Consider the following 16,160-nt stretch of genomic DNA (forward strand, 5'->3'; position numbering starts at 1 on the left):
ACCTACCTCTACAAGGCTAACTTTCCACCCCTTTTGCATCACTTAAGGGCTGATTGTAAAAAATGGAGCACAGCTAAATTTCATGGATTGGCAGGATCAATGCAATTAAAATGAATGTTTGCCATGTCGCCTATACCTCTTCCAGGGCCTCCCCATCCTACCAGATAAGGCACTTTTTCCTGAATTGAAAACCTTGTTACTCAAATTCATTTGGCAAGGGAAATGTGCACGACTTTCCTATCATCCATTAATTAGCCCACGTCTGAAGGGAGGCCTTGCCCTACCAGATTTTCTCACCTACTATAGGGCGGCCCAATTACGGGTACTGAGCGAATGGTCCCAACAAGCATCGGAAAAATTGTGGCTCCACATTGACAGACAAGTGACAGGTAGGATGATCTGGGACTTGCCATGGCGCTGCAGAGCTGATAGACCTCTTAACGCGTACTTAAGTGTGCCTACCTCTACCACCCTCCAAGTCTGGGACGCAGTAACTAGAACTCTGCCACTGACTACCTTCCCATCCCCCTACACCCCCCATACATTTCTCACAAGATTTTCCACCGGCCCTCCATGAGGGATTCTTTGACTTGTGGCACAAAGGGGGTTGCCTCATGATTTCGGACCTCTTTCAGGCCACTAAGCTACGCTCCTTTCATGACTGCATGATCCATTTCCACCTCCCACTTACCGAGCGGTACCATTACACTCAACTGATCTACTGGGTCCAACAACCACAGATTCGGCAAGCCGCCACTAGAGCATACCTTCCCATAGAGACATTTTTGCAGACTGGCACTGCGGGCAAAGGATGTATTTCCTTTCTATATAATTTCCTACTCACACTAGCACCGCACACAGTGTCACAGGGTATTTTGGGGAGTTATGCTCCAGACTCCACCATTCAATAAGCATTGGGACTCACTATACAGAGACGTAGCAAAATGTAACAGATCCATGCACCTCAGGAAAGCCCATTACAAAATGCTTTACGATTGGTGTCTATATCCGCATAAACTACATTCTATTTTCCTGGGCACTTCTGATCGGTGTTGGCGCGGTTGTGGTCTGCTGGGAGATTTTAAACATATCTGGTGGGATTGCCCGATTATTAAAACTTTTTGGAGGGAAATCCTCTCTCAAATCAAAGTTATACTTGGCTACCCAATTGGGGACTCCATAGAACATGTTTTGCTCGGGCTCCATGGCCCCTTGCTTAAATACCAAACACATGCAGATAGATCTATTCTCTGTTTGGGAGCCGCAAAGATGGCTATAGCAGGGACATGGAAGAAGCCTGAGCCCCCCCCGCTCACTCAATGGCACGCTCGACTGTGGAAGGCCTTAGCAATGGAGCGACGGATGGATATAGCTGAAGAGTCACGCTAGGGATTTGACTACATCTGGACTCCTCTGGTCAGCTACCTTTCAGAGGGACTTCCCCTATTTGCCTATAGCCCTAGGTTGAGAGCTTTCCATCTCTTCCTGATTTAGGTCCCCACTGTCCATCCATGGGCAGATGTGTTGGCCCTGGTGATGATAGCATCCTGCGTGGGCCGTGAGATGCTCCCGCCTTGGCCTGGCCTCCTCTTCCCTCCATAGCCAACAACACAGCTTCACTAACTTCCCTGGGTATCACCGTAGTTTGACTGTTGTTTTATTTTTTCTATTTACTTTTCCATCTATCTTTGTTTCTTTTTCTTCTGTATTTTGTTGTTTTTTTTAGAGCTCTGTTACACATTCTGAAGTAACCTAGACATTGCTGACAGAAAACTTCCAATATCGTTTTACCAGAGGCTAGTTATGCATCACATGATGTTGTTTACCTCGGTAGGCGCTGTATTTCTATTTGGGCTGGTAGCTCTGGGAAGATACTAGGTGACCTTTTTTTCACTCTTAATTGTGCTATGCTGCCTCCTGAGATGGCATGCCGAGGGGCAACAATGCCATGATTATTAGAAACTGTGCTTTCCGTTTTAGATACTAAAAGACAGCATTTATGTCCACTGATGTATACGAAATGCATTGTGTGATGTATGCGTTATATACTGTTTGTAATTTGTGGCAAATGTTTCAATAAACACATTTTATAAAAAAATAATGCAGTTTGTGAATAGGTCCCTGTAAGTATTGCTTAAGACTATAGATGCTTAATGAACAAGTTACCTACCTTTGATAATGATGTAGCTGGAAGAGATATATGTTTGTTGTAGATTCCTTACCTTAGAATTTCCCTCATGCATCAGTATGGATGGAGAGATTTTTTTCTCGTTGCGCGACGTTCGGTGGCATCGCCATTGTGGGCACAAAGATGACGTTGAGGGACCTACATAGACACCGTCCATATGTGCCGATGTCAGTTCTTAACACGACAGAAGTGCAGAGCCATGAAAGATACTGACCACTGATGTGTCAAAACTAGGGCCCTTTAGGTAAGTCCCTATCCCTAGAAATCAGTTTTCAGAACAAAGAGGATGGGTGGGGCAGTAAGGTATCTACAACTAACATATCTCTCTTCCAGATATATCATAACCAAAGTTAAGTAACTTGTTCATCTGATAGAGACAGTTAGTTGTAGATTCCTTATCTTAGAATAGATCCTGGAGGATCAAACGGGCAAAGTACCCATCCTCCCAGACTTGGCTGTCCAGGCTGTAGTGTCTGGTAAATGTGTGCAAGGATGCCCATGTTGCTGCCTAACAGATTTCAAGGACTGGAACTCAAAGTGCTAATGCAGTGGTTGCTGCCCTTGCTCTAGTGGAATGAGCACGCAACCCCAGAGGCGGGTCATCCTTTGTCAAAGCATAGCATATTTTGATGCAAAGGACAACACATCAGGAGAAGATCCATTTTTGAACAGCCCAACCTTTTTTGGCACCCACATAGCCAATGAAGAGTTGATCATCCAACCGGAAGTCTTTTGTGCGATCAAGATCAAAAGACAATGCACGTTTTGGGTCCAGAGTCTCTCCTCCTTCTTCGTGGGATGCAGGGGTGGATAAAAGGTGGGCAGAGTGATAGATTGTCCCACATGAAAAGGCGTGATGACCTTAGGAAGGAATGAAGGCTTGATCCAAATCACCACTTTATCCAAATAAACAGATAGAAAAGGGGGCCTAGAAGATAAAGTCTGTAGATCGCTCACCCTGCGAGCAGAGGTGATGGCAAAAATAAAGGCATTTTTGAGAGTCAGTAACCGGAGGGGACAATTATGAAGAGGTTCTAAGGGAGTACACATAAGGAAGGTGAGAACCAGATTTAAGTCCCATTTTGGCATTACAAAGGTAGATGAAGGGAACAGATGAATATGGCCCTTAAGGAATCTGTTAATGATAGGAGATTTAAATAAAGAAAGCTGATCTGGCAGCCGAAGGAAAGCAGAGATGACTGCAAGATATCCTTTAAGAGTGCCCAAAGCAGAACACTGCTGGGTCAAAGAAAGTATATACGAGAGAACCTCTGAAAGATGAGCAGAAAGGGGATCAACAGCCTTTGCTTTGCACCATGCCACAAATGTGTTTCATCTACAGGGGTATACCGTTTTCGTGGACGGATGCCTGGCTGCCAAGATAACAATACAGACTTTAGGCCGAAGTTTGCAGCTGTCATCTGCTGCCACTCTATCTCCATGCAAGGAGGTGGAGACTGGACAGGTTCAGGTGAAGAACCCTCCCCTGCTGCTGCGACAGACGATCTTCCTGAAGAACCAGTCTGATTGGAGGATCAATGGCTCAGGAGGTCGGGTGCCAGACTCTTAATGCCCAGTCAAGAGCTACAAGAATGACTTGACCCCAGATGTGCTTGATGTTCTTGAGCACTCTGGGCAGAAGTGGTACAGGTGGAAAGGCATACAGGAGGTCGAAGCTCCACATGTGATGAAAAGTGTCACCAAGTGAGTGCCACCTTGGAACCTCAATGTGCAAAACTGCTGACATTGCGTGTTCCCTTCAGAGGCGAATAGATATAACCAAGGCTCGCGCACCACTAAAAGAGACCTTGCACCACCTCTGGATGGAGACACCATTCGTGGTCGACTAGGCACCAACGGCTGAGTTTGTCTGCACTGACATTTAGGGAGCCCACCAGGTGTTGAACCACCAGGGTCATGTCCTGATGTTCCAGCCATGTCCGGAAGGCCGAGAGCCTCTTGACAAAGGGTCCATGACCCCATCCAGCCCTGTTTGTTACAGTACAACATGGCGTGGTGTTGTCATTGAACAACTGCACCACTTTCCCCCCTGAGAGAGTGAAGGAATGATTTAATTGCCAGTCTGATCACCCAGATCTCCAAAAGTTGGATATGGAGGCTGGACTCTGCCGGAGACTATACGCCGCTGATCTCTGCCTCTCCCAGATGACCGCTGCATCCCAGAAGTGACACATCCATCACCACTGTTAGATTGGGGAAGGGAGAGGGGATTTGCCTCAGACCCAATCTTGGTTTGTGAGCCACCGCTGCAGTTGATACGCAGTTCTCTCCGAGATCTGGACATAGTCGGAAAGATTCCCCTGATGCTGCGCCCACTGGAACTTCAGGTCCCACTGCAGAGCCTGCATACGTTATGCATGATCCACCAGCAGGATGCATGAGTCCATGAGGCCCAGCAGCCTCAGAGTCATTCTCAACAAAATCCGGGATAGAGGCTGAAACATCGGTATCATAGCCCAAATATCATGGACTCGCTGCTCTGGAGGATAGGCCTGAAAATGCACGGTATCCAGAACTGCCCATATGAAAAGGAGCATCTGAGAGGGAATCAGGTGTGACTTGGGCATGCTGATAGTGAACCCCAGCGAATGCAGGAGGTCCATCATAGTCTGGAGATGAGAGATGACAGCCTGGAGCGAGCCCACCTTCAAAAGCCAGTCGTTGAGATAGGGAAAGACTGGAACCCCCGATCTGCACAGGTGAGCTGCGACCACCGTCATAACCTTTGTGAACACCCAAGGGGCATTGGTAAGGCTAAAGGGGAGCACAATGAACTGAAAGTGCTTGTAGCCCACCGCGAACCAAAGGTAACGTCTGTGGGCCGGCAGGACGGGGATATTAAAATAAGCGTACTGCAAGTCCAACGCCACCAGCCAGTCTCCTGGGTTGAGCGCACACAGAACTTGGGCTTGGGTGAGCATTTTGAACTTCTCCTTACAGATGAAGAAATTGAGGGCCTGGTGATCTAAGATAGGACGCAGGCCTTTATCCTTCTTGGGAACCAGAAAGTAGCCTGAATAACAACCACAACCTACTTCTGGAACAGGGACCTTCTCTTTAGCTCCCTTGACCAAGAAGGCCAATACTTCCTGGCAGAGAAGTACCAAAAAATCCTCAGTCAGACGTTTGTATAAGACGGTGGCATGGAGTGAGGGGTAGCCTCGGAGGGCGGGAGTAGTTCTATCAGACTATATGCAGAATTCACCTGTCTGATGTGATGGATTGCTAGTGGAGGAGAGGATGGCAGATCCTGTCTCCATATAGCCCTTGATGGACTGAAACATCGGACTAAGAAGGTTTGGAGGCTGCAGTGGGGGGAGGGGGAATGGCTGACCCACAAGGATGCTGGGTCTCACATCTGCAGCCACTCAGAGACAGGACAATTTGCATAACTCTGTGGCTGGGCTAGACAGGACGTGGCTGGTCGCCCCTTCCGTAGCCACGAAAGGGATAAAAGGCAGACTAAGATGGATTTGAAGAAGCTGCAAGGCCCAAGGATCTGCCGGTAGCTCGAGAATCCTTTAAGCATTCAAGTGATGAGTCTGCCTTGTCATCGAACAGGCAAGTGCCATCAAAGGGCATATCCATCAAAGAAGACTGGACATCCCCTGAGAAGCCAGAAGTCCTAAACCACGCTTAGCGTCTAACATCTATCGATGTGTCAGTCATTCTGCCCAGTAAGTCAGTGATATCCAGTCAACATCGTATGGCGAATTTGGCTGTATCTCTCCCGTCTGCCACTGCTTGAAAGAGAACAGCCCGGGCCTCTTCCGGGCACTGAGGCAGCACCTGCGTGACCATATCCCAGATACTATAGAAGTAGCGGCCCAAGAGTTATTAACCGACCGCAATGACAAGCTGGAGAAAGAGAACATAATCTTCCCAAGATGGTCTAGCTTCTTTGATTCCCTATCTGAGGGAGCAGAAGGAAATGTGCCTTTTGATGAAGAGGCTTGGACTTAAGAGGGGCATTTGGTCAGGAACACTAGGCCACCCAGATCTGGTGGTGGTAGCAGGCAATCGTCCTATCCACAGAGGCCCCCCCATGCCGGGCTTGATCCAAGTGCCGAGAAGGACGTCCGTGAGGGCTTCACTGAATGCAAAAGAGGTTCAGAAGAGGAAGCCACAGGCTGAAGCACTTCTGTCAGGAGTTTAGTCCAGACTGTCATCATAGGGAACTCGAGGCAGAGGGTCCCGGCTGCCCTCTCAGGGATCTCCCTCCTCCATAGCCACAGAAGGGGGAGAAAGCAGGCCAGTGCCAGGGGAAGTGTCCAGACCACTGGCATCACCCAGGTCCATTTTCCAACTCAGTCCCTTAAGCTGGTGAGTTAAGGGGTCCAGCGACCCCTTCCTCACCTTCTGGTCCAAAAGGAATGCCAGGATCGAACAAAGGGATGAAAGTCTCTTTGGGCAACAGCATCAACATCAATCGATGCTGGTCCGGCTCTGTGTCCACTTCGGGGACCGTGCCGACCAGGGGCACGGTCGACGCCAAGAGCATCGGGATCAACATTGGGGATGGTCGAGGGAGATCGACCGACATTGATCCAGATCCAGGCCTAGATCCACGGGGACCCTCCGGGGCCTGAAGTCCCAGGGCCCCCAACTGACTCTGCGGGACCTGAAGGCACGCCTGCAGAGCAGGGCTGACCAAATATGAGGTACATAGCATTATAGAACTTCTGAATTTGGGCAGGAGATGCTCCAGCTCCCAGAAAGGGAGGGAGGCACAGAGCCGTTACAGTAGTAGTCTCCGGAGTCTTCAAGTGACGAACCTCCGGATCCCGCATCATGTCGGCCTCCCAACGGGGAGAAGTCAAAGAACGCCTGTGCTTGTTTTACTTTTTCTTGTGTTTCCCTGACTTACCCGAAGATCTCCGCAATGACTTCAAGTGCAAGGAATGTGGGTTCCGCGACCCTTTGAGACCTTCCCCTCAAACGAGAGAGACGCAGAGCCAAGCGCCGGGCCTCCAGCAGCTTTCAGTATCGCTCCCACAAAGCCTTCTGGTTCATGGCCTGGCACTCAGAGCATTACTTTGGGTCATGGTCATGCTCGAGACACCAAAGGCACATGAGGTGTGGATCTGTCACAGAATCATCCGATTGCAGGAACTGGAGGGCTAGAGGCCGGTCCTACGCTGGGACATCCTCGACGCACAAGGAGTCTACGACTCGAAAAAGACAAAAAGTAAAAAAAAGTTAGCCAAAAAGAGGCTAAGGGTAGCTCTCTTCGGATCTGCCCTAGACTGGCGGGGAAAAAGAAAGAATTGATGTCAGCACACATGGGCGGCATCTATGTAGGTTGAGCGACATCATCTCAGGGCCCACGACACAGCCGACAGACACAGAGACAAACACCACCACCTAACAACGCGCAGGGGTAATGCTGAAGAAAAAATCTGCTGATCCAGACTGATGCCTGGGGGAAATTCTAAGGTACGGAATATACAACTAACTGTCTCTATCAGACGTGGCCTATTTAGACTTAAGCGATATTTACAGTGGCCTTTTACAGATATGGTCAAAAACTGCTATTTGGTCTTTTAGTCTGTATAGAATGTTGTTCTTTGCTAGGTGTTGTAATTTAGTCATCTACTGCGTTTGTGTTGATATTACATAAGTCCTCAAATGACTGAGTATGCAGATCTTGGCAACCTACAAGGACATAGCCAACCATCAATGACAATGTGAACTTGTCTTCTTTGAATCCGAAATGTCATGAAGCAGTGCATTTTGTCTGAGGGCAGAAAAGGGCAGTAATTTATGGTACTTAAAAATTGCCAATGATTCAATAAGGGATGTAAGGGGGAAGAAAGGCTATATAGGGCTGCCCCCCACTTAGCAAATATGAAACAAAAAGCCCTATTCAGCCTGCATGGTTTGATTCTCAAACTCTGTAACTACTGGGGCCACACCTCATATTGGCTCACCAGAAAAATTTAAATTTGACCGCTGCTGTGTTACAGGTCAGGACATGCCATGAAATATGAAAGTAGATGTGTACAGACTCACCCACATAAAGAAAATATGTGAGAAGGCAAGGAAAGTACCTCACGGACGTAACACCCGAGGGGGCTCCCGGTTTGTTAATCACCGGTAACAAGGAGATATGTACAAGAAAGAATAGAGAAAGAAACAGTACACTCCTTGTCTGTTTCTTTCTCTATTCTTTCTTGTGCATATCTCCTCTGCACTTGTTTCATCCTCCTAGCAAGGAAAGTATTAGTAACCGATGATGAGAAGTGGGTATACCAGTGCAAACCATGCAGGCTGAAAAGGGCTTTTTGTTTCATACTTAAAAATTGCCAACCATACAGCCAATAACACGTCAGCTCTGAGAAAGCAAACAGCTAATTATTCAAGCAACAGTCTCGTGATCCACAACACTAGAATTGGTAATTTAGGTATAGACATGCTCTGTGGGGTTTAGTGACCAGTATCAATTCTGTAACACACAAGTAAGTCCCTGTCCTGTGTGCCAGGCAAGGAATCCAGTTTATAATCTATGTGCAATCTGGTCTGCCATTTAACTAAGGTCTCATGGTGAACTGGTTGGCAATGCAAATTAGCGATTAGCACATTATAGATCCCAAGGATTGTGACGTGCCCAGTTTTGTAATATACAAGAAGATCGAGATTCCTAAAGGATGATGTACCTATTTGCAAGCCTTTCTTGCAATGTACCAGGTGTCAATATCTCCTATTCCTGGATTTGGGTAAGTTTTGAACTTAACTCCTCAATTGATTTCAGTAACACTTATCGTATATTTCGGGCCTTTCTAATGGAAGACTCTAAAAAAGTCAAGAGAAAGCATTTAAAGTGGATCCGCTTTTGTACCAGAAGCTAGTGTAAACTCTTCAGAAGAGGAGTGGTAGACTGCTGGCGGGATATATTTAGTTATAACCTACCTGTGACATTTTGTACCCTCTGAAGGCTCTGCACCAGGTAGTGAACCAAACCCAGGTAAAGATCATTTGTGAACTCCAGCCTTACAGTGATTAGTGAATGGAAATTCAAAAAAAGGGTGTTTTCAGGTACGATTTTACATATTTTTTTTAATCCTCAGGTGTGAAAAGCAAGTACTGGTCAACATCACAATTTTCAGATGAAAGGAGAGATCACTATCATACTTAACTCCTAGGTTCCATATGAGATCAGCAGGTGAAAGCAGTTCTCATAATTCAATCGTGAACCATGCACTCAGTCGCGGCAGGTTTTACTCACAGGTGGGGGGTTGCGTGTTGGGTGGTGGGGAGACTTAAGTTAAAAAGTAAACTTACCTTTCCGGGTCCCCCATCGTCTCTGCTCCTGACCTGCTCTCCTGCTGTCTTTCCTCCAGCAGGAACAGGAAGCAGGCAGCCTCCCTCCCCTCGCCTAAGCCAATCACAACCCTGCAATGGCAGGGTTGTGATTGGCTGGGGCGTCGCCCAGCCAGGCACCTATGGGGAGGCATTTTCTCCATGTGCCTACATAAAGAAAGGGCAGAGTGTGCATGAGTGGTTTGGGCGGCCCCAGATGGCCGACCAAACAGTCAACGCCATGGGAAAGGCAAAAGACTGTCGCTGTACATTAGTTCAACTCATAATACGGCAGGCGGTCCTTGTGCGGGTTTGGCACAACTGCACCAAACTCGTAATCAGCCCCTATGCTCGGCCCTGTCAGAAAAAATAAAGTGGAATGAGGCTTGTCTGCCTCTGCAGCCAAAGCCTCATGCAATTTTATTGTGCGGAATTATCACACTCTAAAATTAGGTCCTGTTCTCAAAAAACAGGTATGGAAAAGCTGACCTACTTGGATTCCTGCTGCAGATTAGGGTTCCATCTTGAGGTAATTCTGCTCCACACAACTCGAATGAGGGCCCAAGGTCCCCATTATGAGCGGGCCCCTAATTGGTGTTTAACCTGGCGATATTTAGCAAAAAATCCATAATTGCGATTTATGGTAACAGAAGTTACCACACATATCGTAATCACAAGGATCTCTCGAAATGAGGTCTTACGTGTTTTATCCATTTAGAGCCTCCAGAAAGTATGTGAAACTAATGAGTCCTTAACTACCGGCTCCGTGAAAATAATTCCCTATCTGATGACACACTGGCGCCTCATAACGATCAAAATTGCTCTAGAACATTGAAGTTCATCTTCTCGAGTGTTTTGAATCCCCTTGGCTCGCAGCGCTCCTGCTGGTGGCAGTGCGGCATATGGGAAGCGTTGGCAGGACTTCTGATTAGCTTCTGCGCTGAAGCCAGTCATCACTGCAGCCCATGGGATGTAAACAACAGATGACGTGTTTGGGTTCGTTGCAGTAGGCACAGCTGAGCTGGCCGTATCTGGGCCAGGGAGCGGATGCCAGTTGTCACTGTGCCGATGTTTATGTGCTGCTGGGGCTAAGCAGTCTGTAGAAGTATGCCCGGGCCCCGGGAGGCGCACACATAAACAACAATTTATTTTATTTTGTCACGAGTAAGTAAGATGTATTCGCGCAATAAAGACTGTGTCTGCGTTGCCAGTCAAGTGTCTTCTCGGTAGAACAATCGAGTAGGACAGATTGGCAAGGCGGGCATTCGGGAATGGGCCGAAGGGCCGGTGCTTCAGTGCCCTCTGTGGGCCGGTTTTTTTCTCCCCTGTCCCAGTCCACAGAGAGTGGACTAGGAAAGGAGAGGAAAAAAACGGCCCACAGAGTGCACGGAGACAGAGACTGAGAAAATGAAAGCAGCCTCGCTGTGCGGCCGGACAGCGGTTTTCAGCTGGGGCCTCTCCTTCACCCCTGCCCTGCCAAGCAATCAAGCTGAGGCTGGGCTGGGGAGGGGAGATTGTTTGCAATAATCGGCCTCCCTGGGGGCCAGGTGTTTCTCAGGCCTTTGAGCCATTTTCACCTCGGCCCCCCTGGGGCCCATGCAGCCCAGAAACGGTGTTAGTCTTAGCACCTCGCCCACAGCCCTTCACATTCAGGGCATAGTGGGCGAGGAAGAATGGGTCTTGCTGTGGGGGCCTGGTGATGTTTGGAATTTTTTTGTTTTATTTATTTATGTATGCGAATTTATATAGCGCAGACTTTACCGAAGGTGTCAGAGCGCTTCACACTAGGAACAGCAATAATACATGAGGAGAAAATTATAAGTGGACAAATTACAAAAGCAAACGTTAAGTTACATGAATCAAAAGTGACAATAGTGAGCAACCAAAATACAAGAGGAGCAAACAATACATTACAGGAGGAAAAAGTGACATGTGTGCAGGTTACAAAAGCGTACAAAATACAAGTAGAGGTATAATACTGCAATTAATGGCAGACACTCCAGCACAAGAACAAACGTTACGTAGGCAATGGTGGCACTTGTGCAAGTATCTAAAGTAAACAAAAGTGAGAGGAGCAAACAGTGTGTTACAAGAGAAAAGTGACTTGTGCAAGTTACAAAAGGGTACCATACACAGGTACAAGGGTAATACTACAGTAAATAGTAAACACTCAAACTGCCAGAACACACTGGGAAGGCACTTCCCATGCACCAGCTTCACCTCAGCCTCCCCCCTCCTTGGTGGTCGCTCACCCAGCACTCTGCTCGCACATCGGACGCTTTGCTCCCCACTGCCTGACTGCACTGAGTCCTGCTGCCTGCCTGCCTGCCCTGACACAGCGCATTGTTGCTCACTTTACAGCGCTTGGTATTGTTTATTTTCATCTCGCACTTTAATTGCTGTACTTGCTACTTTGTTCGCGCTTGGCATCGTCTCTATCTGGCATTGTCTTTGTTGCATTGGTACTATTGTAGAGCGACTGACTGCATTTGCACGATAGGCATTACAGTATACTTTTTTGAGGAACATTACAACTCCGGCTGTGCCCCAGTTTCGTTTTAGCTACCGGGCGGCCATCTTTATGTTTATTTACTTCTGCCCGTGTCTCCTCCCCGCTCCCCGCCTCCCAGCTGACCCTCCCCCACACGAATACATTACTGCGGCCGCGCCAAAGGTAAGCCCGTCTACGCCCGTCCGCGCCTGGACCGCGCCCAGCGCCAGACCCCCTGGCCCCCGTACCACCCACCCCTCCCGCATTACTTGCGATGCCACCACCCTCCTAGCCCTTAACCCTGGCCGTCCCCCCAACTGCGTCCAAGCCGCTCCTGGACACACCCATGGACCCTTCTCTTGCAACTCCTGCAAGTTCGATGGCACCAAGAACAACTCCTCATCTACGAACACACAACAGATATCCGACACCAACCACCTAAAATGCATCCTGCTCAACACCCGCTCGGTCCACAGGCACGCCATCGACCTCTGGAATCTACCAGACACCAGAAACATGGATGAACGCCTCATCAGCCCCAGACATCACCATTGCCATCCCGGAAGGCTACAATATCATCCGTAAGGACCGCACCGACCAAACAGGAGGAGGCATCGCTATCGTCCATAAGAACTCCATCCGCATCTCAACCAGCTCAGACGTCAACCTTGCCAGCGCCGAACACCTTAACTTCCAGATCCACACCGACCCCAAGACCACACTCAGAGGCATCCTCCTCTACCGGCCCCCAGGACCCCGTGCACAATTCAGTGACGACATCACTGACTTTATCACCCCACCCGCCCTCCCCTCTGAGGAATACATCCTATTGGGAGACCTCAACTTTCACCTGGAAAAGAGCAATGACAGCAGCGCCACCACCCTTCTGGACAATCTGGCCAACCTCGGACTCAAACAACTTGTCACTACCCCCACCCACATTGCAGGTCACACACTCGACCCTATCTTCACCTCCAGCAAACATGTCTCATTCAGTCACACCACAGCTCTTCATTGGACGGACCACAGCTGCGTTCACTTTATCTACAATAAGACCACAATCCACAACCATCCTCAACCCACTCTGTGAAGAAACTGGAACAAAATCACCATCGACCAGATCTCCTCATCGCTTCTTCTAAACCCCCCCGCCCACTCCTCAAACCCCGACCAAGAAGCCATTAACCTCACCCAATGGCTATCCAAGAGCGCCGACATCCTAGCACCGTTGAAAAAACGTCAAATCAAACTAGGCAGCAAAAACGCCTCCTGGTTCAACGATGATCTTAAGAAATCCAAGAAACTCTGTCGCTCCCTCGAGAAGGCCTGGAAAAAAGACCCAAACACCTGCACCAGGGACGCCTTCAAAAACGCCACCCGCATACACCACCAACTAATCCGATCTGCCAAGAAAGCCGCATTCAAAGACCGACTAGATAACAACGCCCACAACAGCAAGGAATTATTCAACATCGTCAAAGAATTTACCAACCCAACAGCCAACTCCAACGACATCACCCCCTCTCAAGCCCTCTGCGACTCCCTAGCTTCATTCTTCCACAACAAAATCGCAGACATCCACAACAGCTTCGACAACCGACCCGGAGACCAACCCACCCAACCTTCTGCAGAACCTTCACCCCCCTTGAACATCCTTAATGACTGGAACCCAATCTCCACTGAGGGCACCATCCGCCTGATGAACTCCATCCACTCAGGATCCCCAACTGACCCATGCCCTCACCACATCTTCAACAAAGCAGACTCCATCATAGCACCACAACTCCAACGCATCCAGAACGCTTCAGCCAGGCTCATACTAGACATCCCGCGTAAAGAACACATCTCTGGTCACCTGAAAAACCTCCACTGGCTCCCCGTAAATAAGAGGATTACTTTCCGCCTCCTAACCCACGCACACAAAGCACTTTACGAACTTGGACCCGAATGCCTCAACACACGACTGTCCTTCTACACCCCCTCCCGCCAGCTACGATCCTCCAACCAAGCCCTTGCCACTGTACCTCGCATCAAAAAAACCACCATGGGAGGTAGATCCTTCTCCTACCTGGCAGCTAAAACCTGGAACTCACTTCCCACTCACCTTTGCCTTACTCAGAACCACCTAGCATTCAGAAAGCAACTTAAAACTTGGATATTCGACAAGTAATTCCCCACCCTTCTTCAAGCGCCTTGAGACCCTATGGGTATGTAGCGCGCTATATAAATCTCTTGCCTTGACTTGACTACCTGGCTACCTGGCTACCTTGGATGACCCAGAAAGCTGTGTTTTGTGCTCCCCTGCCAGGAAATTTTCCCAAGGCCTGAAGGGTTGATTAATTTACTAATTGCAGGGGCCTTACCTCTGTTCATGTGCTCCTGAGCTGAAGGTCTGGGGAGGGCTGAGTAGGTTAGTAATAGCAGGGGCTTTGCTGCTTTTCAGGTGCTCCTGTGCTGGAGGGCTGGAATAATTTTGTGACAAAAAGGGGCCTTGCTATTTTTTTTAGTTGCTCAGCATGTAGGCCATTGTCACCTTGGCCCTGTGTCGTGTGCAAGAACAGTATCCTCCCACTTTCATTCCTTGTCTGTGCAAATGGTGTTTCATGAAAGGGCACGCCCCTTGAATGTGGGCCACGCCCCTTAAATATGGGCCACGCCTCTTGAATGTGGGCCACTTTTTTCGTCAGTGCCCGGGCCGAATTGTGATCCCAATCCGACCCTGCTACGGTTCGTGCGTTTCGCTGCATCTTCTGTGCTTTCATACAGACTGGATGATTACTTTCTAAAGATAGAACTAAAAACAAAATGTTACTTTCGTCTGTGGAGTTTGAACAGTCTTCATTATGGGATGCAGTCCAGAATGGTCCATGTGACAGACGTGGCTATGCTCCATCCTGCTGAAGCTTGATATGGGGCTGTGCGTGCCTCTGAAGTCTGTAGAGGTCTCCACTGTGTATAATCGTATATTTGGAACAAATTCCTGAGCATTGATCATGTTCTAAAAAGGGCTACAAACCCGAGGGTCTCTTACCTAACGCTCATTTATGAAGTTGCCTTCTTATTTTTCTAGCCCGTTAATGGGCGAGGGTTGTTCTAAGCACTATATTTGTTGCGAAATCAGTGTGCAGTGTGAGTGACGCCCAGGTAAAGGATGAGCTGTTGTGTTTGTGTCCGTGGGTCACTGGAGAAGACACCGGATCCTGCCTCGCCAGACAATGGGCCATCCCAATGCTGTGGATCCCCCCTCACTACCCTCCGTACCATCACAATGCTGTGGATCCCACCTTACTACCCTCCGTATCATCCAAATACTGTGGATCCCCCCTTACTACCCTCCGTACCATCCCAATGCTGTGTTATCCCACCTCACTACCCTCAGTAGCATCCCTATGCAGTGGTCCCACCTCACTACACTGTGGACCATCCCTATACTGTGCATCCCCCCTCACTATCCTCGGTACCATCCCTTTGCTCTGGATCCCACCTTACTACCCTCTGTACCATCCCTATGCTGTGGTCCCACCTCACTACACCGTGGACCATCCCGATGCTCTGGATCCACCTCACTACCCTCGGTAGCATCCCTATGCTGTGGTCCCACCTCACTACACTGTGGACCATCCCTATACTCTGGATCCCACCTCACTACCCTCCGGACAATCCCAATGCTCTGGATCCCACCTCACTACCCTCTGTACCATCCCAATGCTCTGGATCCTGCCTCACTACTCTATGGGCCATCCCAATCCTCCGCATCCCACCTCAGAACTTTGTGGAACATCCCAGTGCTCTGGATCCCACCTCACTACTCTATGGACCACCCCAATGTTGCACACTGACTGCTTACCTTTTCATTCGAGAGCAGAGTATCAGGGTGTATGTAGTTAGTGGGTCTCAGCACAAATTGATGTTGTCCTGCCAGCAGTGGAAGCTTGCAGCTGACAGAAGTAAAGGAAAATGGTGGTACAAGAGAGCCACCACAAATCCACCATCTTTCTCTGGTCTGTAGAAAGTAGAAACCTAAGAGGCAAGCCCATCATAAGCTATTCGATCACCCAGGCTCCAGCCTTTGGAGATCTGTGGAGCAAGCTCTTCCTTTTGTGGAACACAACAGTGAAGAACAACTTTAATTTTCTATGTAATGTTAAAATAGCAGTGAAT

This window comes from Lissotriton vulgaris, chromosome 5 (assembly GCF_964263255.1).
Source record: "Lissotriton vulgaris chromosome 5, aLisVul1.2, whole genome shotgun sequence".
Classification (NCBI taxonomy): domain Eukaryota; kingdom Metazoa; phylum Chordata; class Amphibia; order Caudata; family Salamandridae; genus Lissotriton; species Lissotriton vulgaris.